General features: G+C 44.6%; 1 pseudogene; it reads left to right on the forward strand.

Moving 5' to 3' along the window:
- The window catches only part of LOC118885142, a 584965-nt pseudogene that overhangs the window by 448546 nt on the left and 123690 nt on the right, over positions 1 to 12729 (forward strand).

Below are 12729 nucleotides of genomic sequence, written 5' to 3' on the forward strand. Positions count from 1 at the left end.
CAGGTAATCCATACAGGAGAGAAACCATTTAAATGTGAAGTATGTGCAAAATTCTTCAGTTATAGGTCTCACCTTGTGTATCATCGGAGAATTCATACTGGAGAGAAAACTTACAAATGACTTGATTGTGGCAAAGTCTTTATTTTGCATTCAAGCCTATCTTACCATGAGGTAATCCACACTGGTGAGAGACATTACAAATGTAATCAGTGTTGCAAGGCTTTTAGAAGGTGTTCACTCCTTAGGCTTCATGAGAAAATTCATACTCAGTAGAAGCTGTATAAATGTATCGCGTGTGTCAAGGCTTTTAGAGAATGGTTTGACCTTAGTATTCGATAAAGAATTCATTCTGGAGAGAAAGCTTACAAATGATATGAGTGTGTAAAACCTTTACTCGGGTCACATCTCGCCAATCATCAGGTTATCCGTACTGGACAAAACCTTACACATTTACTGAATGTGGCAAGGCTTTTTAGGTATTGCCTAAACTCGGGGTTCACCAAATACTTTGTACTTACAAATGCAAGGAATGTGGCAAAGTTTTGAATTATTGCTTACTTTCAGGATACATAAGAATGTATGTCTTGGAGACAAACCACACAAATCTAATGTGCATAGCAAGGATTTTACCCAGACATAAAAGGGGGAACATACTGGAGCAATAGTTTACAAATGCAATGGGAGTGGCAACAGTTTTACCTTGAGTTCAAGTATTATACAACAACTGAGAGTCCATATTGAGGAGAAGCTGTATGAATGTATGGACAGAGGTTTCTCCAGGCCTCACACTGCACTAGACTTCAAAATACACATCTTTCAGAAAAACCACACAAAAGTAATGTGCAGGCTAAGGCTTTACCCAAAGATCAAAACTGTGGAACATAAGAGGAGTTATAGGGCTTCTGTGGTGGCGCAGTGGTTAAGAATCCGTCTGCCAATACAGGTGACACGGGTTCAAGCCCTGGTCTGGGAAGATCCCACATGCCGCGGAGCAACTAAGCCCATGCGCCACAACTACTCAGCCTGCGCTCTAGAGCCCGGGAGTCACAACTACTGAGTCCGTGTGCCACAACTACTGAAGGCCACGTGCCTAGAGCCCATGCTCTGCAATAAGAGAAGCCACTGCAATGAGAAGCCTGCACACTGCAACCAAGGGTGAACCCCGCTCGCCACAACTAGAGAAAGCCCGCATGCAGTGATGAAGACCCAATGCAGCCAAATAAATAAATAAACCTTTATTAAAAAAATAAAGAATCTGCCTGCCAATGCAGGAGACATGGGTTCGAGCCCTGGTCCAGGAAGATCCCACATGCCGCGGAGCAGCTAAGCCCGTGTGCCACGACTAGTGAGCCTGCGCTCCAGAGCCCGCGAGCCACAACTACTGAAGCCCGTGTGCCTAGAGGACATGCTCTGCAACAAGAGAAGCCACTGCAATGAGAAGCCTGCACACCGCAACGAAGGGTAGCTAGCCCCTGCTTGCTGCAACTAGGGAAAGCCCGTGCGCAGCAACGAAGACCCAAAGCAGCCAAAAAAAAAAAAGTTATATTGAAGAGCAACCTTGCAAATGTAATGAATGTTGTAAAATTTTTTTAATCAAGTATTCACATCTTGGGTGTAATGAGTGAATTCATGCAGGACAGAAACTATACAGATAGACTAAACGTGGAAATACCTTTAAGAAACAGTGTGTTCTTAAGATTCACCAAAGAATTCATGTTGGGGAGAATCCTTACAAATGTAATGAATGTGTAAATTTTTTGGCCAATTCTTACAACACACCATACATCCAATAATCCATACTAGGAATAACTGTCTTTACTTCTCTGAGATTAACCTGAGATGTTACATACTACAGAATAATTACAAGTCACAAAATATTAAAACTTATGACATGTTGTGTGTATCACTGCAGCAAGGACATGTGGAAATGGCCCATTCTGTTCTAATAAAATATAGAGTATTTCATTTGAGTGTTCTTGAAAAGGCTGCATTGCTACTTTATGAATTTCAAGCTAAGGTTTGAAGTCTTTTGATTTTATACCTTTATTACAGGAATTTCCTGATGGTCTCTGGGATGGAGTCAAGACAAAGGGGCCAAATTCACTAGGTGTGGTTCATTCATATCCACCTTTCTAGGAAAAACAATACCAAAGGACTTCCCTGGTGGTCCAGTGGTAAAGAATCCACCTTCCAGTGCAGGGGACGTGGGTTAATCCCTGGTCAGGGAACTAAGATCCCACATGCCGTGGGGAAACTAGCCCACGTGCTGCAACTACTGAGCTTGCGCTTCTCAACTAGAGAGCCTGCGTGCCACAAACTACAGATCCCATGCGCCCTGGAGCCTGCATGCCACAACTAGAGAAGAGAAAACCCTCATGCCACAACTAGAGAGAAGCCCACCTGCCACAACAAAGACCCAGTCTGCTGTAACGAAAGATCCTGCATGCCTCAGTGAAGATCCCACGTGCCACAACTAAGACCCCACCTGGCCAAAAAAAAAATATACAGAGTTACGTAACTCAATGTTGAATGAATTAGAATCAGGGAAGGGCAGAGAATAATGTAAAACTATGATATCAGTTATCATGCTTATGTTCAAGGAACCCATCCATAGATAGGCTACAGGGGGTTATAGTACAGAATGTTCTACCAACTGACCATGAACAGATCAAGCATTAAGGACTGGACTTTTCATGGGAGGAGAGTGACAGGTTACTAGGACTCGTTATTTGTTAGAAATAACGCACTGGAAATGGTGGTTACATTCTCCATTGAATGGCAATGGTTAATGAAAAATTAGTCTTTTTTTTCAATAAATTTATTTTTGGCTGCGTTGGGTCTTCGTTGCTGCACGTGGGCTTTCTCTAGTTGCAGCGAGCGGGGGCTACTTTTTGTTGTGGTGTGCAGGCTTCTCATTGCAGTGGCTTCTCTTGTTGCAGAGCATGGGCTCTGGAGCACAGGCTCAGTAATTGTGGTGCACGGGCTTAGTTGCTCTGCAGCATGTGGGATATTCCAGGACCAGGGCTCGAACCCCTGTCCCCTGCATTGGCAGGTGGATTCTTAACCACTGCACCACCAGGGAAGTCTGAAAAATTAGTCTTATTCTTGGAAATTGAATAGAAAGCAGTTAACCAAGAGTGGAATTTAATCAGAACAAACCAAATAGTATTTGTAGTTATATGATTCACATTTAATTGCTGCTGCTGTTTTATTCAGAATGTACGATAGGTCTCTTTTTTAATAAATCACTTTTTTCTTAACCACGGATTAATCATGTTCCTTCTACCAACACAGTTTTATCCCACCTCAGTAATATATTACAGAAACTAAGAATGCACTATTAGGCTCTCAGGGCTGAAAGTATCTGTAACAATTTCTTTCCATGAAGGAATCAAGCAGCATACTTGGGGAGATTACATACTCATAATTTGTACTTGAGTTATTCTCTCCACACTCTATTCCAGAATATTCGGATGGCTATAGTGAAAATACCATAGCAGTGCATTTTAGAGGCTGACTTCCATTAATGTGCAAAAATGGAACTGAGTAAATTTAAAGATGTAATTGGCTAGGACTTCCCTACCTTCCAATGCAGAGGACGCGGGTTCAATCCCTGGTCAGGGAACAACGATCCCAGATGCCGCAGGGCAACTAAGCCCGTGCGCCACAGCTAGAGAGCCCAGGTGCCAGAACTACTGAGCCCCCAGGCTGTAGAGCCCATGCGCCACAATGAAGGATCCCACATGCCACAACGAAGATCATGCATGCTGCAACTAAGACTCGACACAGACAAATTAATTAATTTTAAAAACATCTAATTGGCTTTGTTGAATGATTCATGAATAGGGCAGCATGCCACCTAGTAAATAGGGTGATGCTCAAGGAACTGTACAATTATGAATGCTTTTGTAGGGAGACAGTGGGTTAGACAAGAAACTTACTGGTGCAAAAAACATTAAAAAGGATTGTTTCAGGCTAGATCTCCTATTTTGGGTAGTCGTGCAGCTGAGGTCTTATTCTGTAGATAACCTCACTAGTGTTGATCTGGAAATTGCAGAGTTACTGGTTTCAGGCCACGTTCTAGGGAGGGATGAAACTACAGTTAAGACTTGGTTTGCTGTCCTGGGGTGAAGGGACTCTGCCTTGGCCTTGTTATTCCTTTTTCACACCACCTAAAACCTGACATACCTTCACGAATATGCACTATATGAATATATTTTATGTGGGGGTTTTTTGTGTGTGTGCTAGAATAAAAGCCATGGCATAAACCTTGATTTACATGAAGTGAAAATAGGAATATAGGAAGTAAACCAAAAGTATTAGAATATAAAAGATTTTCAGAAATCATTAAAAGTAGAACAATCATTTTTTGTGCTTGGAATGCTTAGTGAAATAGTTTGAAAAGGTCAGTGTTCTTCAGTTTCCTTTTAAGAATAAACAATATACAGGGGGCTTCCCTGGTGGCGCAGTGGATAAAACTCCGCGCTCCCAATGCAGGGGGCCCGGGTTCAATCTCTGATCAGGGAACTGGATCCCACGTGCATGCTGCAACTAAGAGTTCACATGCCACAACTTGCTTCAGTCTCACTAGCAGGACTTGAAAGCAAACTCTTGCCAAACAGACATTGACGGGTTTTTGTTTTGTGTGTGTGTGTGGTGTTTTCCTGTTGTTTTTGTTTTGTTTTTTGTTTTTGGTTCAGCTGTGCAGCTTGCAGGATCTTAGTTCCCTAACCAAGGTCCTAACCAGTGGACCAGCAGGATATTCCCTTACTTAAACCATTTTCATCTTAAGAGGAAACAGCTTAGTTTCCAACGTAACTGGCCCACACAACTGTAAGCTTTTTTTTTTTAATTTTAATGAGGATTTATTTATTCCACAGATTTCTTTTTTAAAAAAATAAATTTATTTATTTATTTATTTTTGGCTGTGTTGGGTCTTCGTTGCTGTGTGTGAGGTTTCTCGAGTTGTGCTGAGTGGGGGGCTACTCTTTGTTGCAGTGCGCAGGCTTCTCATTGCGGTGGCTTCTCTTGTTGCAGAGCACGGGCTCTAGGCGCGCGGGCTTCAGTGGTTGTGGCACTTGGGCTCAGTAGTTGTGGCTCGCGGGCTCTAGAGCACAGGCTCAGTAGTTGTGGCCCACGGGCTTAGTTGCTCTGCGGCATGTGGATCTTCCTGGACCAGGGCTTGAACCGGTGTCCCCTGCGTTGGCAGGTGGATTCTTAACCACTGCGCCACCAGGGAAGTTCCCAACTGTAGGCTTTTTATCTTAAAACTATTACAGAGAGTCACTTAAACTAAGCACGTGAAGTTACTGAGAAGCACCTTCGGTGCCCGCCCCCTGCCCGGACGTCTCGCTCTCCCTTCTCAGACCTGGACTCCCTCCTTCTCCCGGTCCTCGCTGGAAGCGCTCCGCCCCGGCCACGCCCCCCGGAGGCCCTGCTTCTAATCGCGGGCGCAATTTCCAGAGGACCTGGAAGCGGATACGGCGGAGACAGGGTCATAAGACACAGGGTGAGTTTCTCCTTTCTAGGGCAAATCCGCGTGGCGGGGCCTCTCTTACTCCCTCCTCAGGGACTTGTGAGTGACTACGGACCTAAAATCCCCACACCCGCCCCTGAATTTACCCCAGGTAAATTCAGATCTAGCCGGTCTGAATCTTTTCGGGGATCTTTTCTCTTCGGGTTATAGATTTCTCTGAGGATGGTCCTTGCCCTTGGTTTTTAATACCTTCCGTCCAGGTAGACACCACCTTTCGGAACACTTCGCTGCTTAAAACCTGTTAACTGTCTCGGCCTCCCCTTGTAAAGTCCTTGACCGCGAGGTGGATTCGCCCTCCGCCCCACCCCCAGCCTCGCCCTCCGCCCCACCCCCAGCCTCGCCCTCCGCCCCACCCCCAGCCTCGCCCTCCGCCCCACCCCCAGCCTCGCCCTCCGCCCCACCCCCAGCCTCGCCCTCCGCCCCACCCCCAGCCTCGCCCTCTCGGCCCCTGGAGGGCAGCGCCGGCCGCCCTGCTCCCGGACAGGCCGCGTCCTCTCCCCGGTCCTGGGGTTCTGCAGAGCCCGCCCCTCTCCTGAGACCCCCTTCCTCCCTCCCAGCCCCTCTGTCCTCGCCTCCTCCTCAGACCGGTCCTTCTGCTTCTCTGGCCTCCCCTTCCTGGTCAGCCCTTCCCCTCACCCCGCGTAGGGGGACGTGACCTGGGCCAGCCTTGTGGACGCCCATGGTTCTTCCGTCCCAAGTTCAACTCAGGTGGAAAATGGTCTCTTGCGGTAGGCGGGCATCTTATTCACTCCCCATCTTTCTAAATATGGGGGCGAAGGGGAATCAGGAGAAGCAGAGACAGAGCGACCGAGAGAGGGATAGAAAAACTGAGAGGGAGAAAAGAATGAGGGAGAACCAATGGGAACTTAGACGGCGGCTGAGGGACTTGCAAAGAGAAAGTGAAATGAAACAGATCTAGCCTTGAAGCTAGCGGGCGAATAAAATAGAGAAGTAAATTAAAAAAGGCGGATCTCCGGGTGAGCAGCACGGCGAGAGCCCTGGATCAGCGCGAGGAGGGAGGGCAGCAGTGGTGAGGCACTCCGCACGGTGAGTCCGGGAGAGGAGAAAAGGTGGAACCGAGGCTTTCAGAGCACCAGGCGCTGGGAGAGAAGGAGGACAGAGGGGGACACGAAGAGCAGAGGAAGACAGCAGGAAGGAAGCGTCGCCAACTGCAGTGCCGGGAGTGGGGAGGAGCGGAAGTTAAGGGCACTAGAAGAGGTGTAACCCAGGGGGTAGAGAGGGAGCGGAGGCGGGCGAGAAAGAGGAACAAGGGGGAACAGGGTGCAGAGTGGGGCAGGGCAGGTGTGAGGGAGGAAATAGAGACGAGGGCAGGAACGGCAGGAGAGCGGAGGGGAGCAAAAAGACGTAGGCAGAGAAGGAAATAGGGAGACAGATAAACGGAATGAAATGGTAACGCACAGTAGTGCAGGTAGGTGGTGGGAGCTGGACGCAGATGGACGGTGAGTTGTTTGGCTATGGATGATGATGTCGTGATATATGATGTGTGGCTTTAAATATAGTACATTTAAAACTTGTTCAAATTATACAAATGAGGAGGAGAATTGCAAAACTGCTGTCTACAGGCTTATGCATTTTGTAATTCTTTATATGAGAAGATAACTTCCGTTTGCAATCCCTATTCAGCCAGGGGGCAGTGACTTGATTCCCTTAGTTGTGGGTCACCCCCTTCACTTTTCCTGGCGTGGAGTAGAGGTCAGGGGAGAGGACACCTGGGGCAAGAAATGACTGACTCTGTCACTACGTGGTGCCTTGTTAGAGGAACATTTAAAGTATTTTTTGTGTGTAATGCATTTACTTTTTCTTTCTTGATTCTGTATATATAATTTTTTTTGTAGGTTGGAGTAAATCTTAGTTCATTCAGTTTCTCCTTTCCTGTAACTAAGTATGTATTTCTGGAATAATTTTTGGTGGTCTATAATTAACTCATATCATTCTTTTCTAAACATTATAGTCTCAATTTTTAAAAACTTTAACAGCAGAATTTTTAGATGAAAAGAATTCACAAATTATTTCTTTTAAAAATGTGTTTTTTTTAAAAAAAAAAAGTATGTTTCAGGTTCCTTTGAGGCCTGCCTGCTTTTTCCTCTTTATCTTCTATATGGGAAAAGTTCCTTGGTAACTAATAAATAATTTTAGGCTATTTTGATGAGTACTTGGTAAAGATATCAATGACCGTGTATATTAACAGCCAAAACCTAGTTTAACCAGTTAGTCTCATATTCCATTTTCTTCCTTTTTGTGTGATCTATTAAAATTGTGAGCTGTGAGGTGTTATAAAGATGTTTCCCTCAGGGCCCTCTTGACTGTTCTGTGCAAGTGAGGAAGGATGGGCTGGAATGATGTGAAACCTTCCAATGGAGCCCCTCTATTTATGATGAAGAAGTTTGCTCACAGCTTATTTCTAAGCTGACCCCTTTCAGTGTTTTCCCCACCAGCAGCAATGGTTTTGCAATTCTGTGTTTTTTAAATATTTTTCTTTGATTTTCTGAGAAAGAAGAATTAATTGCTTGGTGTCAGTGTGATCAGACCTTGCAAGAGAAGTTTCCTTTGCTCAGCAATATGCAAGATCGTCCCTGTGTTTTTTATTTTTTAAAATATTTATTTATTTATTTACTTATTTGGCTGCGTTGGGTCTTAGTTGCGGCACGCAGGGCCGTTCGTTGTGGAGTACGGGCTCCAGAACGTGCAGGCTCAGTAGTTGAGGCGCGCAGGCTTAGTTGCCCCGCGGCATGTGGGATCCTAGTTTCCCGGACGAGGGATCAAACCCACACGTCCCCTGCATTGGAAGGTAGACTCTCAACCACTGGACCACCAGGGAAGTCCCCGTCCCTGTGTTTTAAGTGGGATGGACGGTAAGGGCAAACTTTGCCCACTGGTCCTTCAGGAAGCTTTTCAGAATTCAGTTCCACATGGTTCTCTTCACTGAATTCAGACCTTCTCAGAAATATCTCCCCTCTGGCCCTCGGGGAGCCCACTGGTAAAATGGAGATGAGAGAATAGACCAGAAATTCTGAGCGTGAGCAACAGTGACCCATGAAGTGATTGGTCAAATTGGGTGTGTGTCTGTGTGTGGCGGTTCTTTTTGGAGAGAGTGTCCTGTTGTCTTTATTTTTTTTTACATAAATTTCTTTAATTTTATTTATTTATTTTTGGCTGCATTGGGTCTTCGTTGCTGTGCGCGGGCTTTCTCTAGTTGCAGCGAGCGGGGTCTGCTCTTCATTGTGGTGCGTGGGCTTCTCATTGCGGTGGCTTCTCTTGTTGCAGAGCACGGGCTCTAGGCGCGTGGGTTTCATTAGTTGTAGCACACGGGCTCAGTAGTTGTGGCTCGCGGGCTCTAGAGCACAGGCTCAGTAATTGTGGCGCACTGGTTTAGTCGCTACACGGCATGTGGGATCTTCCCGGACCAGGGCTGAACCCGTATCCCCTGCATTGGCAGGCGGATTCTTAACCACTGGGCCACCAGGGAAGCCCTAGTTTTCCTTTCTTCTTATGTGATGCTCTGGGTTTGGTATCACAGTCATGCTGGCCACATAGAATGAGTTTGGCAGTGTTTTCTCTTCAACTCTTTGTAAGATTTTTAGCAGGATTAGTGGTAATTCTGCTGTAAATGTTTGGTAGAATTATGCAGTTAAAGACATCTCTTCCTGAGTTTTTCTTTGAGGTTTCTGATTACTACTTGAATCTCTCTAGTTATAATTCTGTTCAGATTTTTTATTTCTTAATGTTTCCAACTTAGTAGGTTTATGTTTCTACGAAATTACCTGTATCTTATAGATTATGTAATGTGTAGGTATTATTGTTCATAGTACTCCCTTTTAATCCTTTAAAAACATTTTTTTGACATCAGTTGCAATCACTTCTTATGATTTCAAAAGTATACATCTTTTGTAGCTGAAATTATATCTTCAGTATATTCCCTGGCCTTGAATTTTTCCTACACTATCATGTTAATGGTTTAAATAGTAGGAAGATCACTAACATTTTCTGTGTATGTGTGTGTGTTTGTGTGGGCCCACATATATAATGACCTTTCATGCTGTTCCATGTTGTTCACCTTGAACTTCTTTATTTTTTTTTAAATTACTTTATTTTTGGTTGTGTTGTGTCTTCGTTGCTCTGTGTGGGCTTCCTCTAGTTGCGGCGAGTGGGGGCTACTCTTCGTTGCAGTGCATGGGCTTCTCATTGCGGTGGCTTCTCTTGTTGCACAGCATGGGCTCTAGGCGCCCGGGCTTCAGTAGTTGTGGCTCGCGGGCTCGGTAGTTGTGGCACGCAGGCTCTAGAGGACAGGCTCAGTAGTTCTGGCACACGGGCTTAGTTGCTCCACGGCATGTGGGATCTTCCTGGACCATGGATCGAACCCACACCACCTGCATCAGCAGGCGGATTCTTAACCACTGTGCCACCAGGGAAGTCCCTTGAACTTATTTAAGTTTTCTCAGGGAACCCTCTATCAACGTACTTTTTGTTTTTAACAACTTTTAAATTATTTATTTATTTATTTAGTTGTGCCGGGTCTTAGTTGCCGCACACAGGATCTTCGACCTTCATATCTTCGTTGTGGCCTGTGGGATCTTTAGTTGTGGCATGCGAACTTTTAGTTACGGCATGTGGGATCTAGTTCCCTGACCAGAGATGGAACCTGGGCCTTCTTCATTGGGAGTGCCGAGTCTTAGCCACTGGACCACCAGGGAAGTCCCTGTCAATGTACTTTTTTTTTTTTTTAATTAATTTATTTATTTTTGCTGTGTTGGGTCTTTCGTTTCTGTGTTTCTGTGCGAGGGCTTTCTCTAGTTGCGGCAAGCGGGGGCCACTCTTCATCGCGGTGCACGGGACTCTCACTATCGCGGCCTCTGTTGTTGCGGAGAACAGGCTCCAGATGCGCAGGCTCAGTAGTTGTGGCTCACGGGCCCAGCTGCTCTGCAGCATGTGGGATCCTCCCAGACCAGGGCTTGAACCCGTGTCCCCTGCATTGGCAGGCAGATTTTCAACCACTGCGCCACCCGGGAAGCCCATGTCAATGTACTTTTAATGCTCTATTACTAAACTCTTCTATTTTTTAACTTGTGTTCCAAAGCCCAACCCTCTGAGTTGAGGTGCTTGCAGTATCATTTCTTAGCTTCTTGACCCGAGACCTCAGAGTGTCTCTGACACAGTTTTCTCCTCTGTAAGATGGGAACAGGTCTTTTCCTAATGACCTGTTATGTTGATAACAATTCATACCTGTAAAGTACTTATTTAGAGTAATGTTTACATATTGGAAGTGTTCAAACACTTTTAGTCATTGCTGTTGTTATCATTATCATAACTGAGGATTTTGACCTTTCTCTAAAGCCACGGTGGACTTCGTCATGTCTGAAGACAGCACTCATACTGGAGCTCATCTGGCTATTGAATATCAGTCAGTGTTTAGAACATAATATCTAGCACTTCTGCACAGACAACCCGTTCTTGAGTTATGTTTCTGTGTGTTTTATAATTGTCCACAAAGATGAAAAATCTGTATTAATTGGAGGATATCATAGTCTGTTATGAAAAAGCATAAGAAATTAAAATTAAAGATACATAATTTGGTCCAAATACCATAACGTGTATCTTTCAGAATATATACGTCAACAGACAGAATCAGTCCTTACACCTTTCTCCTCATTTCAGTTTTTATAAAGATAAAAACTATCCTCATGGCCACTTGGTTAAAATTTTTTTTTTAAATTGAGGTATAATTAATTTACAATGTTGTCTTAGTTTCAAGTGTACAGCAGAGTGATTCAGCTATATATATATTCTTTTTTCAGATTCTTTTCCATTATAGGTTATTTCAAGATATTGAGTATAGCTCCCTGTGCGATTCAGTAGATCCTTCCTGTTTATCTGTTTTATTTATAGTAGTGTGTATATGTTAATCCCAAACTCCTGATTTATCCAACATCCCCCCCACCCCAGAAATGTTTTTCTTTCAGGAACAGCTGACTTTTGAAGATGTGGCCGTCGATTTCTCTCAGGAGGAGTGGGAATGCCTGGACCCTGGTCAGAGGGCCTTGTACAGGGACGTGATGGTGGAGACGTAAAGGAACCCGATCTCCGTGGGTGAGGATAACTTCTCTCTAGATGTTGGGATCTGCCCTTTTGTGTTATGCATTTTCCCCTATGTGCCTCTTGGGGGGCCCCTTGGAGACTCAGACATCATGCAACCTCATGAGTTTAAACTGACCCTTTCTTCAGATGATCTGTGCCTTTCGTGTTACATCAGAGGTTGTTCTAGAGCTTAATTATATATAAAGCTCAATGGCAGGGCTTCCCTGGTAGCGCAGTGGTTAAGAATCCGCCTGCCAATGCAGGGGACACGGGTTCAAGTCTTGGTCCGGGCAGATCCCACATGCCACAGAGCAGCTAATCCTGTGCACCACAACTACTGAGCCTGCACCTTAGAGCCCACGAGCCACAACTCCTGAGCCCACGCGCTGCATCTACTGAAGCCCACATGCTCCAGAGCCTGTGCTCCGCAACAAGAGAAGACACCGCAATGAGAAGCCTGTGCACTGCAACGAAGAGTAGCCTCCGCTCACCATAACTAGAGAAAGCCCGTGCGCAACAACGAAGACCCAACACAGCCAAAAAATAATAAATAAATAAAAATAAAATAAATTGGAAAAAAAAAGCGCTCAATGGCAGACTTTTTTTTTTTTTAAATCACATTAAAAGACATAAACTAGAATTATTAAGCACTGACTTTAGGCCCTTCTTAGGAGACATTAACAAATACATCTCTTAAACTTGCTCAAGGCCCATTTTATCTTTGACATCTCTGCCATGTTGTATTTCTTTTTTTTTTAAATTTTTAAATTTAATTTAATTTATTTTTTTATACAGCAGGTTCTTATATTAGGCATCAATTTTATACACATCAGTGCGTACATGTCAATCCCAATTGCCCAATTCATCACACCACCACCCCTACCACACTGCTGCTTTCCCCACTTGGTGTCCATACGTTTATTCTCTACATCTGTGTCTCTATTTCACAATGGCAGACTTTTAAAAAATGTCTGATTTCCTGTTTTGTACCCTTTGCTTTTGACTCAGTATTTCTTGGAAGAGTGTTAGATATATGTATTACACTGTTCTCTATGCATTTAGAAGAAGGCAAGCAGTGGGTGAATTTTTGAAATATTTTT

The sequence above is a fragment of the Balaenoptera musculus genome, chromosome 19 (genome assembly GCF_009873245.2).
Source record: "Balaenoptera musculus isolate JJ_BM4_2016_0621 chromosome 19, mBalMus1.pri.v3, whole genome shotgun sequence".
Classification (NCBI taxonomy): domain Eukaryota; kingdom Metazoa; phylum Chordata; class Mammalia; order Artiodactyla; family Balaenopteridae; genus Balaenoptera; species Balaenoptera musculus.